This window comes from Mesoplodon mirus (assembly GCF_964341445.2).
Source record: "Mesoplodon mirus genome assembly, chromosome: 10".
Lineage (NCBI taxonomy): Eukaryota > Metazoa > Chordata > Mammalia > Artiodactyla > Ziphiidae > Mesoplodon > Mesoplodon mirus.
The window spans coordinates 39,558,577-39,566,130 of NC_138986.1; the positions used below are offsets into that span (position 1 = coordinate 39,558,577).

The window sequence follows — 7,554 nt, forward strand, 5'->3', positions numbered from 1 at the left end:
TGGCTAGGCGCTGGGCTGTCAACTCAGCATTCACATTGCACAGGACCTGAAGGAGGTTCCGGAGGAGAACCAAAACACTGTCTCAGCCTGCCTATGCCACTCCACCTACTCACCCAGTGTGGGCCAGTCCACACTTTTGTGTGGCCAGTCTATTCAGTGGGCTCCTCCTAGACTCCTAATGGGGAAGCAGGGTCAGAGCCCTTATGCCCTTCTCCATTAAAAGCCCATGTCTGACTATCTCAGTCCCTTTTTCCTGTCCCATCTTTTCTTTCTCTTTTTCTGCCCCTAAGCTACTGGGTCAAGGGGGTGGGCTGACTGCCTACTTTGTAACACAGACTTTCACTACTACATGTCTTCCATCTTCTTAAAGTAGTGTTTGTCACCACCCCTTTTCCATGGACTACACCAACAGAATCACTATGATAGAACATGTTTGATGGGGGAGAGGGATAAAAACACATTGGTTTAATACCTTTCAAATATTTTCCATACCTCTCTTGTATGGCTCCCCCAATAGAACACAGGTTAATGGCAGTAGAGGCTTCAGCTCCTTGTCTGTAGATCAGCTTGCTGATTTCTAAACCTCAGTTGTCTACTTCCTTAAAACATATGGTCTATTTGTCATGCATATGACCCTAGTAAAGGCCTGTACAATGCTTAGGAGAATAAAATACATTGTAAAATCTTTCATCCATCAAATGTCTGTCATACTGCCAGGCCAGGTGGAGTAATAATTGTGCTTGCATGTAACAGCAAATAGCAGTGCTATTAGATGAAACTACTTCAAGTAATCAACTTATTCATAGCTTTTTTTTTTGACATAAAGAAACTAAAAAGGCTGAAGTCATGAAGAGTAGGAAAGAATGAGGCAAGTAGAAAAGGTCACCTTAGCATCATGCTGTCTGTTTAAATATTGAAAAGACAAAGTCAGCATGATTACACACACACACATGCAACCAATCACTAAAAAAAACTGTAGTTACTGGGTGAATATAGGAATGAATGAATGAGTAACCTTGGTATATACACTTATATAAAAAAAGACAAATCAATATATACTAAACAGTCAGAACTTACCCATTGTGTTAATTTCCTGTGGCTGCTACAAAAAATTACCACAACCTTTGTGACTTAAAATAACACAAATTTACTCTCTCACAGTTCTAGAGTCTAGAAGTCCAAAATCAAAGTGTGGGCAGGATTATGCTCCTTCCAGAGGTTTGGGGGAAATCTGTTTCTTGAGTCTTCTAGCTCCTGGTGGCTGCCAGCATTCGTTAGCATTCTTTGGTTTTGGCTACAACCCTCCAATCTCTGCTTCTGTCTTCACATCATCTTCTCTGTGTGTGAAATCTCCCTCTCCCTCTCTCCTATAAGGGTACATATGATGGCATTTAGAGCCCACCCAGAAAATCTAAAATAATCTCCCAGGCCAGGAAAGGAGAGGACACAGATAAGGAGAAAAGAAATATCCAATTTTCTGGCAATATATCCACCAGGCTCAAATGAAATGGTCTTTAGAACTTTTTAGATTTCTATGGCCAAGGAAATCCTGGTCTTCAATTTTCCTAGCTCTATCATAAACGTGCTTACCACTACTCTTTCCCTAGATTTCTCAAATTCACCTTTCATCATTTTTATGCTCACTTGAAATTAATCTCCTGGGGATTTTGACCATTATAAATTAATATTTACCAAACTATGCAATGATATAAGTACCTACTATCACAAAGCAAATGAGGCATAATTAATACATAATCAAAAAAAAGGAGCATGAAACTGATCATTTATTTTCATGAATCCTCCAATTGTGCCCCACTCCTACCCCACGTTCCACCCCAATCCCCAAGTAAAATGTAGATGGGTAAAGGAAAAAAATAACTATGCATGTGTGACTTTAGTATTGCAGATTCCAAGGAAAGTTTAGAACTACTTTTGAAAAAGTAAGAAACACAAAAGCTTTCCTAACAAATAGATGGTATAATAATAAAATTGAACTAATTATGTTAATCCTCTGGGTACTTTTTGTAAAGTTTCTTTTCATATAACTTATATTAGTTATCATATCTGAACAAAGCCTCCTTCTATTTCATTGTTCTAACCTTCATGACATGTGGCTTCCATCTTGTGTTCAATGAATGGCCCACCCCCTCCTTCCCATTACTGGAACAGGCAAAGGGAGTAAGGGGAGGACATCCCTTCAAGGGAAAATCCAGGGAGCATACACTCTTTCTGCTCGAAAAGCCAGAACCAAATCACATGACCACAACCAGCTGCAAGAGAAGCTAAAAAATATACTCTTTATTTTGGATGGCCTTGCAAGAGTTAAAATTCCATTACCATGGATAAGGAGAACACAAGTTGGGGACCAATTAGCTCTCTCTCTCATGGCCCACCCTTTTGCCTAGCCAAATTCTTTGGTACTCTTCTCATATAGAGAGCACATTCAAGCCCTTTCCAAGTCTCATTCAGCATCTGACAACCTGCTAAAATATGAGACGTTATGTGCCCCCCATACTAAATTTACAATGATGGAATAGGCAGAATAACTGTCATCAAATATATAATTTTAAACAAGGAAAAATAGGAAACACTGAACAGTTATCTGTTCAATCTTTCCATAGAGATTATCAAGGGCTATTGGTAAGAAATGCAAAGATTACCTGCGTTAGATTAAGTTCCTTATATGGCCGGTCTGACTGTCCTGATTCTTCTCTCTGTGAGGAGCCTTTGGCTTTGCCCACTGGGAAGTTTAGTCTAGTGTCCTCTGTGGCCAATTCTGAAGTACATTTGAGAGCTGCCCTGCTTTTGCGGTCTGATTTCTTCTGGTACAGAATGATCTGATTTAGAGCTTGACTAATAACATCTTTGTGAGCTTAGCTTGTAGATTCTTTGAAAATACAAAGTCCTCAAAAACGTAATGGTTTTCAATGTTTTTGCTCCTACTCAATTTCATTTGAAAGTAATCATGACCAAAGTTTTGGACATAATTTTAAAATGACATCACTCGTTTTTTTAATTTACTGGTTTCTGTATTCTATCAGTGCTATCCTACCCCACCTCCTCAACATAATGGATACTATCTAGAGGCTGCTTGGAACATTCACCTTGGATAAAAAAGCAATGTCCTTAATCGGACATTTACCTCTTGGCTGGTTCTCAATATCTAGAAGATACTGTGAGGCCCCAGGTCACCAGCATAAACATTACCCATCCATTAAGCTGACAATCTTGAAGAGGTATTGAGGAAGGCATCATATAGAGGTGATACCTTGAAAGGTGAACAGAAGTTAGATGAAGATATGAGGGAAAAGTGATTCAGTTAGAGGAAACAGGAGTAAAGGCCCCAAAGGTAAGAGAAATGTGGTGAATGAAAAGAAACACTGACGAACAGACTGAGACTGGGAATAAAACTGAACATGTAGCAGAAGCCAGATGATGGAAAATTTATAGACTAAGTCAAAAGGAGCTATTTTATGGTTTGAATAGGGTGGTAGTTGATTCTACTAACTGTGCAGAATGGATATAAGAAACAAACAAACAAAAAAAAGAAACAAAAATTTTGAGACTGAACCACCATTTAGAAGGTTATTATAGTAATCCAGACAAGAAATGATGAGAAAATGATAAAAGGGTCAAGAAATATTTAACAAATAAATTCTGTAGGACCTGGTGGTGGTTTGCTTGTAATAGTGTGAGAGAAAGGGAGAAGGCAAAGCCCAGGGATCATATGAAGAGGAGCAAAAGGAGACTGATTCTGTTGAGAGGTATTGAGATGAAAGTCTTATGAATCCCAGGTGTAAATGTTCAGAAGAGGTAAATACAAGATACTTTTTCTGAGGCGACAACTATGCTGGAGAAATCTATTAAGGAGATTCTAGCGAACAGGCAATAGTTAAAATTTTGAAACCAGATGAATATCTCTCAGATAAGGTACATACTGTAAGAAGGAAATCTGAGGATCATCAAAATTTTAGAGGAAGGCAGAAATAAAGAAGCCCCTCAAGAAACCAGGAAGGAAAGTCAGAGAAGTAAGATGAGAATCAAGGGAGTGGTGTAAAGAATTTCTCCTAGGGGTGGGGAAAGAGGCCAGATTGCAGTAGGTTGAAGAGTAAATGGGGAAAATGATGAAAGAGTAGGAAAATTCTGTTATGACATTTGCAGTGGAAAAAAAGAAAGAGCAATAAATAGAGGAGGAAACAGGGTCAAGATAGAACTTCTTTTATGGATAGGAGACATTTGTCTATAATATAGGCCAAAGGCAAAGGTGAGGAGCAGTGTGTTGAAGGTGTTGGAGAGGAGGGAAAATGGATGGAGTGAGGTCCCATTCCAAGAAGAGAGGAAATCATGAGCATGGTGGAGAAATTGACCTTGATCACGAGGGAGGGCTTGTCCTCTAAGACTGGAAGATGTGCATGCAAATCAATGTATCAGAATTGGCAAAAAGAAAGTTGAAGGATGTTATAATTAGTGAACTTAATTTTGCAGCTGAGTGTAAAGGAGTTGTGAGTGAGTGAGCTTTGGAATCTGCTGCTCTCTGCACATTCTCTGCACTTACACAAGACTTAGATCAAGCCCAAAGAAATGGGGATTAAATGTTCTGGGAGAAGGCAGGAATACAAAAGAGTGAGCAAGATAAAACCTTAGAAGTTGATCCCAGTGTACCCCACTGTGAGGGTTAGATCGTGGTCACTTACATCTCTAGGAGGTGCTGCCTACTTTTCCCTTGGCATCTGCCATTACCGCCTGCTCTTACAGAGAGGAGGTCTTTGAATTCCCATTCAATCCACAATCAGTACACAATATTCAGCAGGGGCAACCTGGACATAGTTATTTTTGAAAATTGGCCTTTAAAGATAAATAGGATTTGACCCAATTTGTGCTAATTTTAAAATAATACTTCTTTGAATGTTGATCAAACATCCCGCACATTTGACCCATCATTCCTAATAACCATTCCGTGATGGTTGTGTTCTCATTTTCTCATACTTAATTTATCTGAGCTTGGTCAAATATAAGCCAGTAGTACTACCATCTGAAAACCAAAAATATAAGGAGAAAGAGGAAGAATGAGAAAAAAAAAAGAGACAGAAGAGACAGAAAGGAATGTTATGAAAATAAAAATTAACATATGAGCTGAACTTGCAGAATCAAAAGTATTTCACCTTGGAAAGAAAGCTTTCTGAGTAGCTCTCCACAATTGCTGGTGTGGGCAAGACTTTCAGAGTTTATGCCAAGGCTTTTTGGAAGCCATACCTAAATGTTCTCCTCTTCCCCATTCTTCTTTTAAAACTGCTTCATAATCTGAGTCTTTTGAGATCTGTAATGAGAGGGGGAACAAATCAAATTTTAGGAGATTCTGGCACATGAGCAGTTTGTGAAAATAAATGCTACAGAATTTCATTTCTTATTAGAAACACCTGCAGCTAATTCTGTGACCCGAAGATTTTGACTAAGGCTATAGTGCTGAGTTGCTCTCATACAGATACCTAAAGAAAGTGTAGCATCTTTGTTTTAAAGCACTAGTTTCACTTTCTTAAGTTTAGTGGTTGGTCTGATTATCCATAGCCCATTTAAGTGATGTTCATTCTTTTTTTTTTTTTGCGGTACGCGGGCCTCTCACTGTTGTGGCCTCTCCCGCTGTGGAGCACAGGCTGGCCATGGCCCACGGGCCCAGCCGCTCCACGGCATGTGGGATCTTCCCGGACCGGGACACGAACCCGTGTCCCCTGCATTGGCAGGTGGTCTCTCAACCACTGCGCCACCAGGGAAGCCCTATCTGATGTTCATTATTGATCTTATCCCTCCCCTCAAGAAAATTCCACAAGATACTATCAATCAATGCAGAGTTCCGAAAATTTGTTAAGTATGTCACTGTTCTCTTTTATCAGTGTCTTTATTTTAATCTTCTCTTACTCTGATCAACAATATAACATCAGTTCAAACTTCAGATCAACACAAATCCAATTTCGTCATTCTCGCATTTTATCTTTGTTCTCTTTGCCGAGGGATAACTTCTGCCCTATATAAGGCAGGGTAAGTACATCACCACATATACAAGTACTCCCTCCACGCCTACACACTCCACTCCACACACACTTACACACGCACAAACACAAACACCAAGCTACAGAAGGAAGAGAAAGCCTGAAACAAACAAACTACAGTGACAAATGTCCCAAACCGGACCAAAAATAGCCCTTCTGCACAAAAACCATCAATTCAATGCAAAAAAACTTACCATCTGGTTACTGTCAGGTCTGCAAGTGCATAAAAGAAGACTCTGTTTTTATACTTGGATTTATTTTTCTTTCACCAAACATGTTGGGTTTATTCCACTGTGTGTATTGTGTCTAGAAAAGGCATATTTAGTTCTCCTTGTTCAGATGGTCTTAGCAGATCTCTATCGAAGCACTAGCCTTAGTTTGTACTTGTCACTCCCAAATGTGATTAGCTACATTCACTCTTTTTTATGATTGAGCCTCAGATTCTAACAAAGTCCGGTTCTGAAATGGCCTTTCTTACTGTTTCACGCAAACTAAGGCCATAGTAATTTTACCTCACTTTACCACAGCTTCCCACACAGAATTCCAGTACCAGAAAAACGGCAATAACAACTCCAGAAAGGAGTGAGGCCCTGAACAGTGACCAAGAATTATCCTCAGTGGCCTTGTTTGAAGATGTTCATGATGTAAATCCTGGTCTACACTGCCAGGTTTCCCAACTCCTAGAGTGTGAAGCCCTGACTGAGAGCTTCCCTCACACACAAGCCCAGCACAGCTGCTTTTATTTCCCTAATAATGAAAAGAGCAGAAATACATCTGTTTTCATGCTTCGCTGTTGACAGCTCACCAAAAAAATGTGCATTCAACAGTTTTTATCCAAATAGACAGAGACATGTTGAGTCCAAAACACAGAGACGTTATACGATGTTTTGGTTTTAAATTTGTGCAAGAAATTCAATTTTTACATTTTATGTCACGCCTCTAACAAATCTCTCTTCATATTCTGACAATATTCTTAGTGAGGTTCCAGACTGTTTCCTGCAGTGTCACTGCTGTGTGTTGAAACTCATTTCTACTTTTCATAAAGTATACTTTGAGATAGTTATTTGACAGAAATGAATTATGCAAAGCATTTCAGTCTTCAAAGCAGGGAATGGTAAAAGGTACAAACACACTATAATGCTCATATAATGTAACAGAGACATGTGAGCAAAGAGTTAATTCCTTCTTTATTGTTATCTGATCGTTCTTTAGATTCTCTCCCCCTAAAAAACCCAGCCTGAAAGGAAAATGTTATTTCTCTTTGATAAAACTTGTGTATAAACAATGTTCAGCTTAACAGATTCATATTTTTCATAGTCTTGGGATAACAAAACATGCAGCATGATTTTACCACTCATGAAGCAGAGAGGGGACGAGGGGAAATAAGACATACAGCATACGAAATTGTATATCCCTCAAAGGAAAAACATTTTCAAACATGTCTTTTGAGGATGCCCCGTGTAGATGAGTAGCCACAGTCTATGATCAACGTGAATTTCTAAACCCACAT

General features: G+C 39.2%; 1 long non-coding RNA gene across 1 annotated transcript; it reads right to left on the bottom strand.

Annotated features, from left to right (window-relative positions):
- Positions 1–1,057: 1,057 nt before the first annotated feature.
- Positions 1,058–6,323, bottom strand: LOC309811368. Its single transcript, XR_014295141.1, has 3 exons — positions 6,239–6,323; positions 5,163–5,317; positions 1,058–1,367 (listed from the first exon to the last, which is right to left on the bottom strand). It is a non-coding gene; the product is annotated as an uncharacterized lncRNA (long non-coding RNA).
- Between the last annotated feature and the right edge of the window lie 1,231 nt (positions 6,324–7,554).